Genomic DNA, 12051 nt, shown 5'->3' on the forward strand with positions numbered 1-12051 from the left:
CTGATGAGATGCTCACTGTGAGCTTTCATGGTCAGAGGGATGGAGGATTCAGACCACAGAGGCAAGGTGGAGGGAGTGCAAAGGAGGCACAGCACGGGGGCGGTCCCCCGAGGCATTCCAAGTTCTTGCTGCCACAGTTTCGTGCCCAAATCATACTTAAGAACCTGCTCAATGGCAGCTCATTCCTCAAGACTCACCTTCCCGCAGAGAATAACCTTTCCCTCTGAACCTGCTGGAAGTTTGCTAGAATCACATGGACAACTTTGTGTGCCTAGGGATTTTTTTTTAAAGATTTATTTATTTATTTGAAAGTCAGAGTTGCACAGAGGAGAGGAGAGGCACAGAGAGAGAGAGAGGTCTTCCATCCGATGGTTCATTACCGAATTGGCTGCAACGGCCAGAGCTGCGCCAATCTGAAGCAGGAGCCAGGAGCTTCTTCTGGGTCTCCCACGTAGGTGCAGGGGCCAAGGACTTGGGCCACCTCCACTGCTTTCCAGGCCATAGCAGAGAGCTGGACAGGAAGTGGAGCAGCCGGGCCTCAAACCAGCGCCCGTATGGGATGCCGGTGCTTCAGTCCAGGGCGTTAACCCACTGCGCCACAGTGCTGGCCCTGGGATTTATTTTTTGGCAGGGGAAAATCTCTGATTACCATTTTAACTTATTTCATGCTCGTTTATTTGCGCTCTCTAGTTCCTTTTTCACCAATACCCAGGAGGCATCCCTAACCCCACTTTTGGTTACTACTTTCCTCTGCCAACCATCCCCACTCCTAAAGCCATCAGCAGAGTTTCTGAACACCAGGCATTGCTCCAAGCACTGGGATTCAGCAGTGAACCAAATGGAATTCCTTCCTGAAAGAACTGGTGGTCTCAAACTTCAGGAAGAAAAGTAAGCAATGGGAGGGGGTAGATAGTGTGTCTGGGGGGGTAGATAGGCCCTCAGAAAAGAATTCTCTTAGAAATCTGAATGAACGTAGGTACTAAGTAGTGTAATGTCTGGGAAGAGGAAGCAGCAGGTGCAAAGGCCTGAGACAAATGTGTTTGTGGAGTGTGAGGAAGAGCAGGGAGACCCGTGTGGCTGGAACTGAATGAGAGAGGAAGGAGGGGGGGGGGTGATTAGTACGGGAATCAGAGGCGCATCTTGCAAGATTCTGTAGTCACAGTGAAGACTTGGGCTGAAGCCTGAGTGTGATGGATTTTGAGGTGGGTGAGCGACGTGGTGTCATTCGCATTGATGTTGGATGTACTTGCTCTGGCCAGCTCAGGAGGCCAGTAAGAAGCTGCACTGTGTTGGCCCAAAAGAGTCCTCAGTGGAGAGATTTGCAGGTGTGCCTTAGAAAGCTGCAGAGAGGCAAGAGTCTCTCACATGTGAGAGGAGTTCAAGCTGCCGGTCCTCAGCCCGCCGGTGTGCCAGTCCCCATGTCCAGCCGCTGGAAGAGTTTAGCCTCCACATGTCCCCCGGGCCCCGGGGACTGGGGAAGGGATCTTCTTTCCATCCAGCACCTAACCTGGTTCTGAGGGAGTTAACTGCATGCTTGGGTGCTGACCCAAGCAGCTGGACTGCACAGAACTAAGTATGAGGATCTTGAGCCTGACCTTGGAGACCCTCGAGACCAGCCAGGCTGGTCCAGCCATCCTGTGGGTTTCCCCAAGGGACCTGCTCCCAGACCTCTCCCTCAGGCATCCAGAGGCTCATGTGGTCCGGATGTCAGGGCTGCAGAGGTGCTGGGGGCTCTGCCTGTGCCTGCTCGAGGCTCCTCTGTACCTCCCTCCCTCCCTCCCTCCTTCCACACGTCTCTGGAGATAGCCTGTGGAACTGCAGTGGCTGGTGCAGGCCGGGAGCCAGAGGACTCCACCACCTCCTGGCTGTGTGACCTGCAGGCATGTGGCTGACCCCTCTGTGCTCCAGTTTCCTCAAAGGCAAAATGGGGGCCGGCGCCACGGCTCACTAGGCTAATCCTCCGCCTTGCGGTGCCGGCACACCGGGTTCTGGTCCCAGTAGGGGCGCTGGATTCTTGTCCCGGTTGCCCCTCTTCCAGGCCAGCTCTCTGCTGTGGCCAGGGAGTGCAGTGGAGGATGGCCCAAGTGTTTGGGCCCTGCACCCCATGGGAGACCAGGATGGGTGCCTGGCTCCTGCCATCAGATTGGCGCGGTGCGCCGGCCACAGCGCACTGGCCGCAGCGGCCATTGGAGGGTGAACCAACGGCAAAAGGAAGACCTTTCTCTCTGTCTCTCTCTCTCACTGTCCGCTCTGCCTGTCAAAAAAAAATTAAAAAAAAAAAAAAAAGGCAAAATGGGGACAAAAGAATTAACTCACGTGGTGTCAGCCATAGCTGCGGCTATAGTTGATCCCCAGGTTGGGTCACTGCTCCCGCCCTCCCAGTCAGCCTTGCGCGATCTGTCGTCCATGTGCTCCTTTGAGCCTTCTGGGACGGCTGCCCTGGCCCTCTTAGATGGAACGCTTTTGCACATTTGGGAGATGCTAATCCACTCACTGTTAGCATTTCGCAGTCTCTGACGCTGCCGCGGCCGTGCGCTGAATGCTTCCCCGCGTCGTCTCGTACAGTCCCTGAAAGAGCCCGAGAGACGAGTACTGTTTTCATCTCTATCTTGTGGAAGAAGAAACGGAGGCCTGCAGGGCTAGAGGACCTCCCCGAGGCGCTGGAGCTGTGAAGGGGTAGGGGTGGGGCCAGGACCCGGCTGTCCTCCCGAGAGGGGCTTCTCCCCAGCCAGGAAGCACTGAAGGGGCTGCTGGCTGGCCGCGGACGTTAGGCCCGTGGGTTCTGTTTCTTGCTGGTGGCTGCGTCCCTGGCCCCTGCAACCTTCCCTGCACCTTCTGACTGTAGCTGGTCAGGGAGGACCTCTCTGTGGAAACCTAACTAGGGGCCGGCGTTTGGCCCAGTCATTGAGATCCTGGCTGAGACACCCATGTCCCACATTGCAGTACCTGGGTTCAGTTGCTAATTCCACTCCTGTTTCTGGCTTCCTGCTAAAGCGGACCCTGGGAGTCAGTGGTGATGGCTCAAGTAAATGGGTTCTGCCACCCATATGGGAGACCTGGATTGGGTTCCTTGCTTCCAGTGTTCAGCCTGGCCCAGGTGGCTGTTGTAGGCATTTGGGGAGTGAACCAGTGGACAGGAGCTCTCTTTGTCTGTCCTTGTCTCTCGAATGAATTCAACAACAACAACAACAAACTATAAATATGTAGGAAGCAGGTTATGTAATATGTGGGGAAGTGCACAGCAAGTACAGGGCCGGCCCCAAAGTGTGTGCTAGGGGGGCATCCCCATGGCCTTCTCAGCCTCTGCCTGGCCCGTGGCATCTGGCAGGGCCATCAGAGACTGGGAATTCTGGTCTGGTGGCGCTGACTCACACGGGGCACCTTTCTCTGAAGGTCCCTGTTGTTACTAGGTGACGTGAGAGGATGTGTGTGCTGCCGAGCTGTGGGAGCCTAGTTCTGGCTGGGCCGACTACAGGGGCACCTGCCTCCATCACTGTGGAGTTGTCGGCCACCCCTCTAGTTTCATACAGCAGCGTGGATAGTGGTCTGCTTTTTTCTCCTTGCATTCTACAAACATTGTGATAAATTGCACATACGTGAAATTTACCATGCCAGCACTTATTTGGTGTACAATTCAGTGGCATGAAGTACATTTACAACGTTGTTTGACTGTCACCCCATCCATCTCCAGAATGTCTCCTCGTCCCAAACAGAAACTGTGCACCTGTTCAATAACCACTGCCTCTCTTGTCCTCTCTGCCTTGATGGGTTTTCATATTCTGCTCATTTCATATGGATGGACTCATCCTGTGTCTGGCTTCTTTCACTTAGTGTCCTGTTTTCAAAGTCTCGAGTCAGGGGTTGACTTTGTCGAAACAAACATGGAGCTGTGTGCTGACCCTGACCTAGCGCTGGGTGCGTTGGTCCCTGTGGGGCCAGGCAGTTGTCACTAACTCACACCTTCCCCTGTGCACTCCTCCCTCCTGGGTTCCCTGTTCACATTTTCCCAGAGAGGAGTACCTTGAAGTCCAAACCCACTTCAGAGTCAGTGCTCCATGCTGTGTGTCACTGCTGTGCGTCCACCTGTGCCAGATGCTGCCTCACCTCTGTCTGTTGGCCCTTTTTTCCCCCATCTGTGAAATGGGTCTTGCACACTGACTTCCCAAGTAGCCTTCGGCCCTATGAAGCTGACTTCCTAGAGCCAACCCAGCACTGCCCCTTGGGTGCCTGCTTGACTGGCGGGGGGGTCGGAGGAGGAGTGCCAGGGCGGAGCTTCTTAGATTATGACTTCCTTATTCATTAAAAATTAATTCAGGGGCTTTGATGTATCAGGGTTTAAGAGGAGTTGGCAGATCACATGGTCTCTGAAAGCACAGGGCTGGTAATCCATTTAAAAAAACATTTTCTTCTTCTTTTTAATTTAATGGAGGAAATCATTAGCTGGGAAATTGGTAGAACTGATTTATTCCTGTTTTGGGGAGGGGGAGTAGACGAGAGAATCTGCTCTAATTGCTGCTTGTTCTGGAAATGTCAGCCATGGTCCGGTCCTGTCGGCGGGGCCTGGTCTGGGTGGAGGCTGTGGATCATGCCTTTCTTCCCTTCTGTCCATGCCCTGGAGGGGCTGGGGAAGGGGGCTCTCTCTGGACCCAGGTGGGCAGCTGTGATGTCAGCAGCAGATCTTCAACCAGCTCTGGCGCCCTCCTGCATGGCTCCTGGTGGGGGTAGGGGGGTGTCCCAGAGACCTCATGTTCGAGGTCTCGTTCCCAAGGAAACAGGAGCAGGACCCCCATCTGGGAAAAAGGACTACGTGTCTCTGGGGCTTCATCCGGTTCCATGGGGAGGCAACTGGGTTCACCCTAAAAATAACCAGAGATGCAAACAGCTTCAGCATGCAATGTTTTTGTGTCTGTGGGCCAGATAATTTAAAGGTACAGCCGTTTCCCACTTTCCCGGTCTGTTTTTCTGGAGCAGGGAGGAGCCCCGGGGTCACCATATTCCAGCACCCCTGGTTGACGTCTGCCATCTCTGTGGATGCCTCTGCAGGGGCACCCCAAACCTGGCAAGGCTCGAGTCACCCATGGCTGTCAGCTGCTCCTCGGGGGCCCCGCTACCGGGCAGGCCTGGTGTGGTGCAGTCGCCCTCAGGCTTGCTGGACGCCGAGGTGGGGTCTGCCTGACTGACCAGGCTCATCCAGCTCAGAAAGCAGGCAGCTGTACCCGGCCAGGCAGGCAGTGGAGAAGGTGAGGCAAGTGGCCACTGAGGTTGAGGGCCCACCTCCCGGGCGGGACCGTGCCGGGCTGGCCTCCCTGGCTGCTGCCTCTGCTCCCTGCCATATGCGGTACTGGCGGTGGCTGCCCTGGGAGGCTCCGAGGCACATGGTCACCCCAAGGCTGGGCTGCTCGTCCGCCCGTGGATAATCTTCCCTTAGACATGACACGTCTTGGGGAAGCCTCAGAGCAGTTCACCATCTGGCAGGAGCCCCCATCCCGGTGGGAGGGGCACTGCCATGCTGAGTGAGGCCAGCCCCCGGGATGGTAGGCCCTAGGCTTCAGGGCCAGGGTCTGCAGCCATGGGCAGAAATTAGTCTACAAAGCAGGGGTGTGGAGCAGGTGGATAGAATTCTAGCTCAGACTAGAGAGCCTGAACCTCTTCAGTCTTCATCCATCCATCCATCCTTCCATGCAAGCAGAAGTGGGTCAGTGCCTGCCGTGTGCCAGGTGCTGCTCCAGGCCATGGGGGATGTAGCTCCTGGAACCTCGTGGCAGTGCTGTGGCCTGGGTAAGCCTGGTGGGGGCAGGTGGCTGCGAATGGGGAATAAAATCTATCAGATGAGGATCCGTGCTCCAAGGAAAATCTTATGTCAAGGGAGCCTCAGGATCAAGTTTTAAACAAGAACAATCAAAGGCGGCCTTGGTGAGGAGGGTCCGTGAGCAGACACCCGCAGAGGGGAGGGAGGGCAAGCACAGATGCCCCCAGGCGAGAGCTTGCCCAGTCCTGGACTGGACAGGAAGCGGCCAGAGCCATGGCCTCCACTCTGAGCGGAGTGGACAGAAGGCTTTGAGCCGGGCAGGATGTGGCCCCAGGTGTGAAGGGGGCCCTCTGGGCCTTCCCTTGAGGGAGGCAGGAGGAGCAGGAGAGGATCGGCAGGGCAGGGGACAGGCCGGCTCCCAGCACGGCAGGAATTAGGATGTTGTGCCGTTGACCCTCCGTCTCCCAGAGGTTGGTCGCAGGACCCCTGAGGTTACCATGTTCCACTTGTGTGATACATCAGCATGTGTGCATGCTTGGAGGCTGGGTCCTCCCACCTGTAGACGCTGTGTGATGCCCAGACGCTGTGTGAACAGTTGTTTACTGCATTGTTGAGGGAATGTGGCTAGATGGAGTCTGTACACAGTCCAGGGGCCGGTGGTGTTTCTCAGTGTGTTTGATCTGAGGTTGGTTGGATCACAGATGCCGAGCCCGACTGTACTTTGTGGCTGTGCTTGACTTTCCCTGTTTTTTTGCATCTCCGCTGCCTCATATCCCTTCTCACCTAACACTTGGGTAGGGCACAGTGGTTGGCGATAGGAGAGAGATGGCTTTCTCAGTCCCTACCACCTGGTTTCAGAAGCACACGGCCCTTTGCTTGCCAGGTGTGGGGCTCAGGCACTGGGGGTCCCAGGATGGGGCGGGCTGCCTGCAGCCTTGGCCCCTAGGCCTGCTCCGACAGTCACCTCTCCAGGGGCTCATACAGGACCAGGCTGCTGCTCAGGGGTCACGGGCCTGGGCCTCAGACCCCGCTTGCTTACTGCCTTGCTCCCCCTTCTGAGTCTGGACTTGGGCATCCGCGCTGGAGTCTGAAGTCCCGCCCCACCACTGGTGGCGCAGGATTCTCGAGAGCAGCTTCGTGGTGTGGAATCAGGGACCCTCTGCACATTCCCACTGTGGCCCCCGCACTACATTAGGGGAATAGCGGCCTGTTCTAACCCCACAACCTGTCAGATTCCAAGGATGAGCTCAGGAGTCGCCAGGGGAGACAGTGGGCTGAGGGCTGGTTCTAGAACAGGGCAGAGGGGGGAGACCCGTGTCATTATGGGGGCTGTGGAGCCTGCTCCCCAGCCACCGTCTCTTTGCTTCCTGGAGAGCCGGACTACCCACCCTGTGTCACTTTAGATAGAAGCCTGCCCCTCTGCCCACACACCATGGGGTAAGTAGGAGGGGCGGGTGGGGTAGGACATGGATGAGGCCCCGGGAGCTGGCTTGATGGCCTGGTCCATGTGTCACCCCACACTCGTTGCCTCCTCGGTCCTCCAGGCCATTCCATTACACCCGTCACCATCAGTCCCAAGTGACTGTTGAAGTTTAATTGTAAATTAAAGTGACATAAAGTGGACAGTTCCTTTTCCCACTCACACTAGCCACACCTCAAGTGCTCGGTTGCCACCCGCAGCCAGTGACAGGTGGTGGCGTCTGCCTCATCTCTGGAGCCAGCCTAGAGGTAGAGATTGTCACATCCATTTTACATACAAAGCAGCTGGAACTGCTAGAGGAGAAATGACTCGCTGGCCAAGCAGCCACAGGAGTCTGACAACTCCAGAACCGGGTCTGTGGGATCTGAGTGTAGCTCTAGGGCTGGTGCATGTGGGCGTCCCACCCAGCTGGGGGCCTCCCTGGGACCAAGGGGACGAAAGGCCACATGTGGTCTCTGCCTTGGGCCCCCTGGCCACATGAGGCCTCCCCTGAAAGACCAGGTAGTATTAGCCTCAGTGTGGGCCCTCTGGGGCCTGTCACTTGCAAGCCAGATCCCTTGGGGGGGGGACTCCAGGACACATCACCAGGCTCTGACAACTCACTTCGAAAGCACAGACCACCCACATATGCAACGGCTGATGAGGGACAGCAAGTGAGCAGAGTGCGCTGAGCTGTGCAGGGCCCTGAGGCGGAGTATTACTCGGCCCTGAAGAGGAGTGGAGCACTCGTGCACACTCGAGAGCCTCACACCAAGGGCAGGCAGGCAGGCAGACACCAGACGTCACGTCCTGTGTGGTCCCACCCACACAGAAGGCCCAGCATGAGCCAGTCCATGCAGACACAGATGGGCGGCTGCCGGCGGGGGGCAGGGCGGGTGGGGAGCGGGGTCTCCTTCTGCTGTGGAGCCATGTGCGGGTGCTGGTCATGCCATGCGACGTACACTTCAGAATGGTGAATTTCACGTTACATGTATTTTCCCACAATAAAGAGGTGAGAGGAAGCGGTAGAGTCTAGGTGGTGGAGGTGTGGCTGTCCCTCAGCTTTGCCCTGTGTTTGAGCATCCTCATGAGGAAACACCACGGCTTCAGGACAGGACTGCCGTGGTCTCCCAGGTCTTGTGGCCTCTGCTGTTGGCTTCAAGCTGCGGGCGCTTCTGTCCGAGGGCCTGCAGCTGAGCAAGGAGAGTGGGGACCGTGGTTGGTGCCACCCACTGTGCTGCTGGCCCCCAAGGAGACCTCGCTACCTGAGGTGGACCCGGGGCCTTCCCCAGCTCTCCGTGTCACAGTGCCTGGGAGTGGGGCAGGTAGAAACAGCGTTCGTATCCCTGTCTGTAATAAGGAAGTGGAAGCCCAGAGAAGTGACCAGTCCTGCCCTGGTCCTTTGACCTGAGACTCCATCCCAGGCTCCAGGCTCTCCCCAGCCACATTTCTGCTGCCCAGAGTGAGCTTGAAGCCAGGTGGCAGAGGCCAGTCCTGGGGCTGGGCCATGCACAGTGGCCAGGATGGCAGCAGAAAGGGCAGGAGACACAGCCCAGCATGGGGGTCGGGGGCATCCAGGAGAGCCCTCTCCTCTCCCAGATCCCACAGCCTCCCTTCTGCGCTGCCTCCGTCGTGGGAGGCTCTGGACCAGCGGAACTCTCCTGTAGGTGGGCATCTCCTCCTTCCCCAAAGGTGGGAAGATGTGACTCAGAGTTTGGCAACTGATTTTTTTTTTAAAGATTTTATTTATTTATTTGAGAGGTAGACTTACAGACAGAAAGGGAGAGACAGAAAGGTCTTCCATCCAGTGGTTCACTCCCCAAATGGCTGCAGTGGCTGGAGCTATGCTAAGCCAAAGCCAGGAGCCAGCTTTTTCTAGGTCTCCCAAGTGGGTACAGGGGCAAAAGCACTTGGGCCATCTTCTACTGCCTTCCCAGGCCGTAGGAGAGAGCTGGATGGGAAGAGGAGCAGCTAGGACTAGAACCCATGTCCATGTGGGTTGCTGGCGCCACGGTGGAGGATTAACCTACAGTGCCACAGCGCTGGCCCCTGGCAACTGGTTTTGAGAAGTGAGGAAACAGTTGGAGTCCGATAGTGCCTCCCCAGATGTCAGGGCCAGGGTGCTGCCCAGGCTGGGAGAGGGGCCTGTGGTCACTTTAGTTCCTGGTGGCGTGGTGTGAGCCACAGGTTCCAGGATCCTGGCCGGGGCTGCTGGAGCTCCTTGAGCCCTGAGGAATTCCCCTCTGACCTTTCCTTTGGGGTGGCCGTGGTTGCAGTCAGGCCTGTTCCCCTCCTGGCTTTGCTGCCCTGGGCCCAGAGGCCCGGTCGGGGGAGGCTGTAGCCAGAGAACCGTGGGATTGGCTCTCCGCGGACGCCTTCCCTCTGGCATATGGCTCCTCCACCTGCCGCGGGCTCTGCCAGCGGCTCCCCTTTCTCCATGGCAACTTAGCTCAGTGGTCCCAGTGGAGGAGAGAATCAATTCTCCCTCCTTCCCGCCCTCCCTCTCCGCTCTCCACCCCTCCCTCTCTGGCCTGCCTTCCTCCCTGTCTCCATAATCCCCGCCTGGCCGTGGCTCCTCCATCCACCCTCCCCGGGTGCCCTCCCATCCTGGGGCACAGGCTGTGGGGAGAGCCGCAGGCCTGGGGGGGCTCCCTGAGGCCAGCAGCATGGGGCACCCGGCTGAACTGCAGGGAGGGGGTTCCTGCGGCGAGCGACTCCCCTTCTTCCCTTACCTCCCATTGCTTCCTGAAAGGTAATTTTCTGCTCCTTCTGAAACATGTCACAGCCTTAGGATGGGTTTATTAGCAAGGATGCTCCATCTGGCCACGCAGGCTGCCGATTTTGTCTCCATGGAGCTGGGATGGAGGGAGAGAGGGAGGCAGGGGCCTGGCCCGGCGTGCTCAGAGCTCTGCAGGGCAGGGCAGAGTTTGGGTGTGTGGGGTTCTCTGCAGGGAGTCTGTGAGTAGCTCAGGACCGTGCCGGCTCACGCTTGTGTTTTGGTTGTGGATGCTCCATAGCATGGACAGTCCACTCTCTTGGGCTGAGACTGGACTGAGGAGAAGGGAGAAAATTTAGAGGCATGGGTACGCACTCCAGACGGGATGGTGATTGCCGGCCAGAGGCTGGCTTTCTCTGACTAATCCGCTGACATCTGAAAATGGGAGTTCTGTGGGGGACTGTTTCATCCACCTCCCCTTGAATTCTGGGAAGTTGGTGCAGGGCCACCTGACTGGCTGGCTTCCGGCAAGGTGGTCCTGCTGGTGTGTCCATCTCGGTGTACTCTCTGTTTGGGACAGCCCCTAGGACACTGTGGTCCAGGAGCCTGCAGCTGCCCATGGGGTGACCCTCAAACATCGTTTCCTCTCCATCTCCTATAGTGGCATTCACGTGGCTCCCAGAAGGCTTTCCTGGAGGAGTTGTGGGGGAGGGGGTGTCGGGTCTGTCAATACCCAGGCCAGGAGGCAGGCAGGTCCCTGCTGTCACCTCTGCTTCCTGCACAGACAGCTATGGAAAAAGAACCTCTGGTTGTCAACAAGAACATCTCCCGTGTTGATGGAAAGTGAGGGCCGAAGAAACCGAATTTAGCAGCTAGTTCTTAGAAGCCACAGGCTTGCAGGGTATCTGAGCGTCAGCCCTGTCTGATCTTAAAATAGAAAGCGTGCACCAAGTGGCCCCATCTGACTCACAGGGGAGCTTCAAAGTTTGGTGCAGGTATCAGGAATCTGCACTCAACTCTGAAAGAGGCGCTGGCCTGGGGCTGACCACAGAGGCATGATGAGCTTGAGGAGACCAGTACAACGTAGCACTCGGTGCCGTGTGGACAGAGCCCGGCTCCCGGGCGTCTGATTGGCCTCTGCTTTCTGCCTGAGCATTCTCCCTGACAGATTGCTTTAATAATGGAGCTGGAGCCTTGAAGGCTGCCAGAGGCAGCGCTGCCTGTGTGGCTGTGTGGTCGGGCGTCTTCACACCACACCTCCTCATCACTCCCGGAGCCCCTCACAGACCCCTGCCTCCTCAGAGCTCCCCTCAGCGATCAGATGAGGAGGGCGCTTTGCATCTGTGCACGTCTGTGTCTTGTGTCTCCTCTGCTTTGAAGCTGCAGCTCACCCAGACCCTCCTGGCATCTGGGCTGTGTGCAGGCTCCTTAATGACATTCCCCGCGTCTGGATTCTGGTTGGCTGCCTGGGAATTCTGATGGGCTTACGAGCTGTGCTGTGAGTGGGGAGGCAGCATGCTGGTCTGGTTAGATTTGGGTCTGGTTTGCCTGCGAATGGGAAATCTGACGTGACGCGTTGAAGGCCAGCCCTCCCGTGGCAGCCCTGCATTCGCAGCCCTGCTCCCAGCCCGATGGGAGGCAGCAGGGGTTCCTACGCCCTGGGGTCTTTCATGCACTCCCGGGACAGTCCAGCCCACGATCAGTCCGCAAGTAAAAAAGACAGCCGGGGAGGACAGAGGCAGGCTCCTGCACCCGACCAGATCCCGAGTGCCCTGTCCCGGCCTCCCCGCCCCCGCCTCCGCCCGTGTCCTCCAAAGTGTAATTGCACATCGAGGTGACTGACTTGAACGCATCGTGCGGAGCTGCAGAGGCTGTGAGACCAACCTGGAGGGGTGGGAGCCCTGGCTGCCGATGGCTCCAGCCGGAGACAGTGTGGAACACTCATTCCAGGAACAGTGGAATCGTCACCGTGCTGGCTGGCTCTCAGGCGGTGAGTGCTTCCTCCTTTAATCCGACACAGCGCAGGGATTCAGGGAATCCTCGAGGCTCAGGCAGACCTCACCACGCTCGGGAAGCTCCACTGGGGTTTGATTTATTTCCGCCCCGGCCTGTGCTGGGCTCCACCAC

General features: G+C 57.6%; 1 protein-coding gene across 10 annotated transcripts in view; it reads left to right on the forward strand.

Annotated features, from left to right (window-relative positions):
* Positions 1-12051, forward strand: part of PITPNM2 (phosphatidylinositol transfer protein membrane associated 2) — a 146056-nt gene that overhangs the window by 60174 nt on the left and 73831 nt on the right. Inside the window, exon 1 of one of the 10 annotated variants that reach the window (XM_089323021.1) lies at positions 9836-9960. The exons of 8 other annotated variants lie outside the window; for them this stretch is intronic. The gene's annotated coding sequence lies outside the window, so the exon portion shown is untranslated. Of the gene's footprint in view, positions 1-9835; positions 9961-11777; positions 11915-12051 lie in introns of those variants that run through there. One more of the 10 variants, XM_051828579.3, reaches the window with a different exon arrangement.

Source organism: Oryctolagus cuniculus, chromosome 21 (assembly GCF_051225735.1).
Source record: "Oryctolagus cuniculus isolate XC-2025 breed Fujian yellow rabbit chromosome 21, ASM5122573v1, whole genome shotgun sequence".
NCBI classification, from domain to species: domain Eukaryota; kingdom Metazoa; phylum Chordata; class Mammalia; order Lagomorpha; family Leporidae; genus Oryctolagus; species Oryctolagus cuniculus.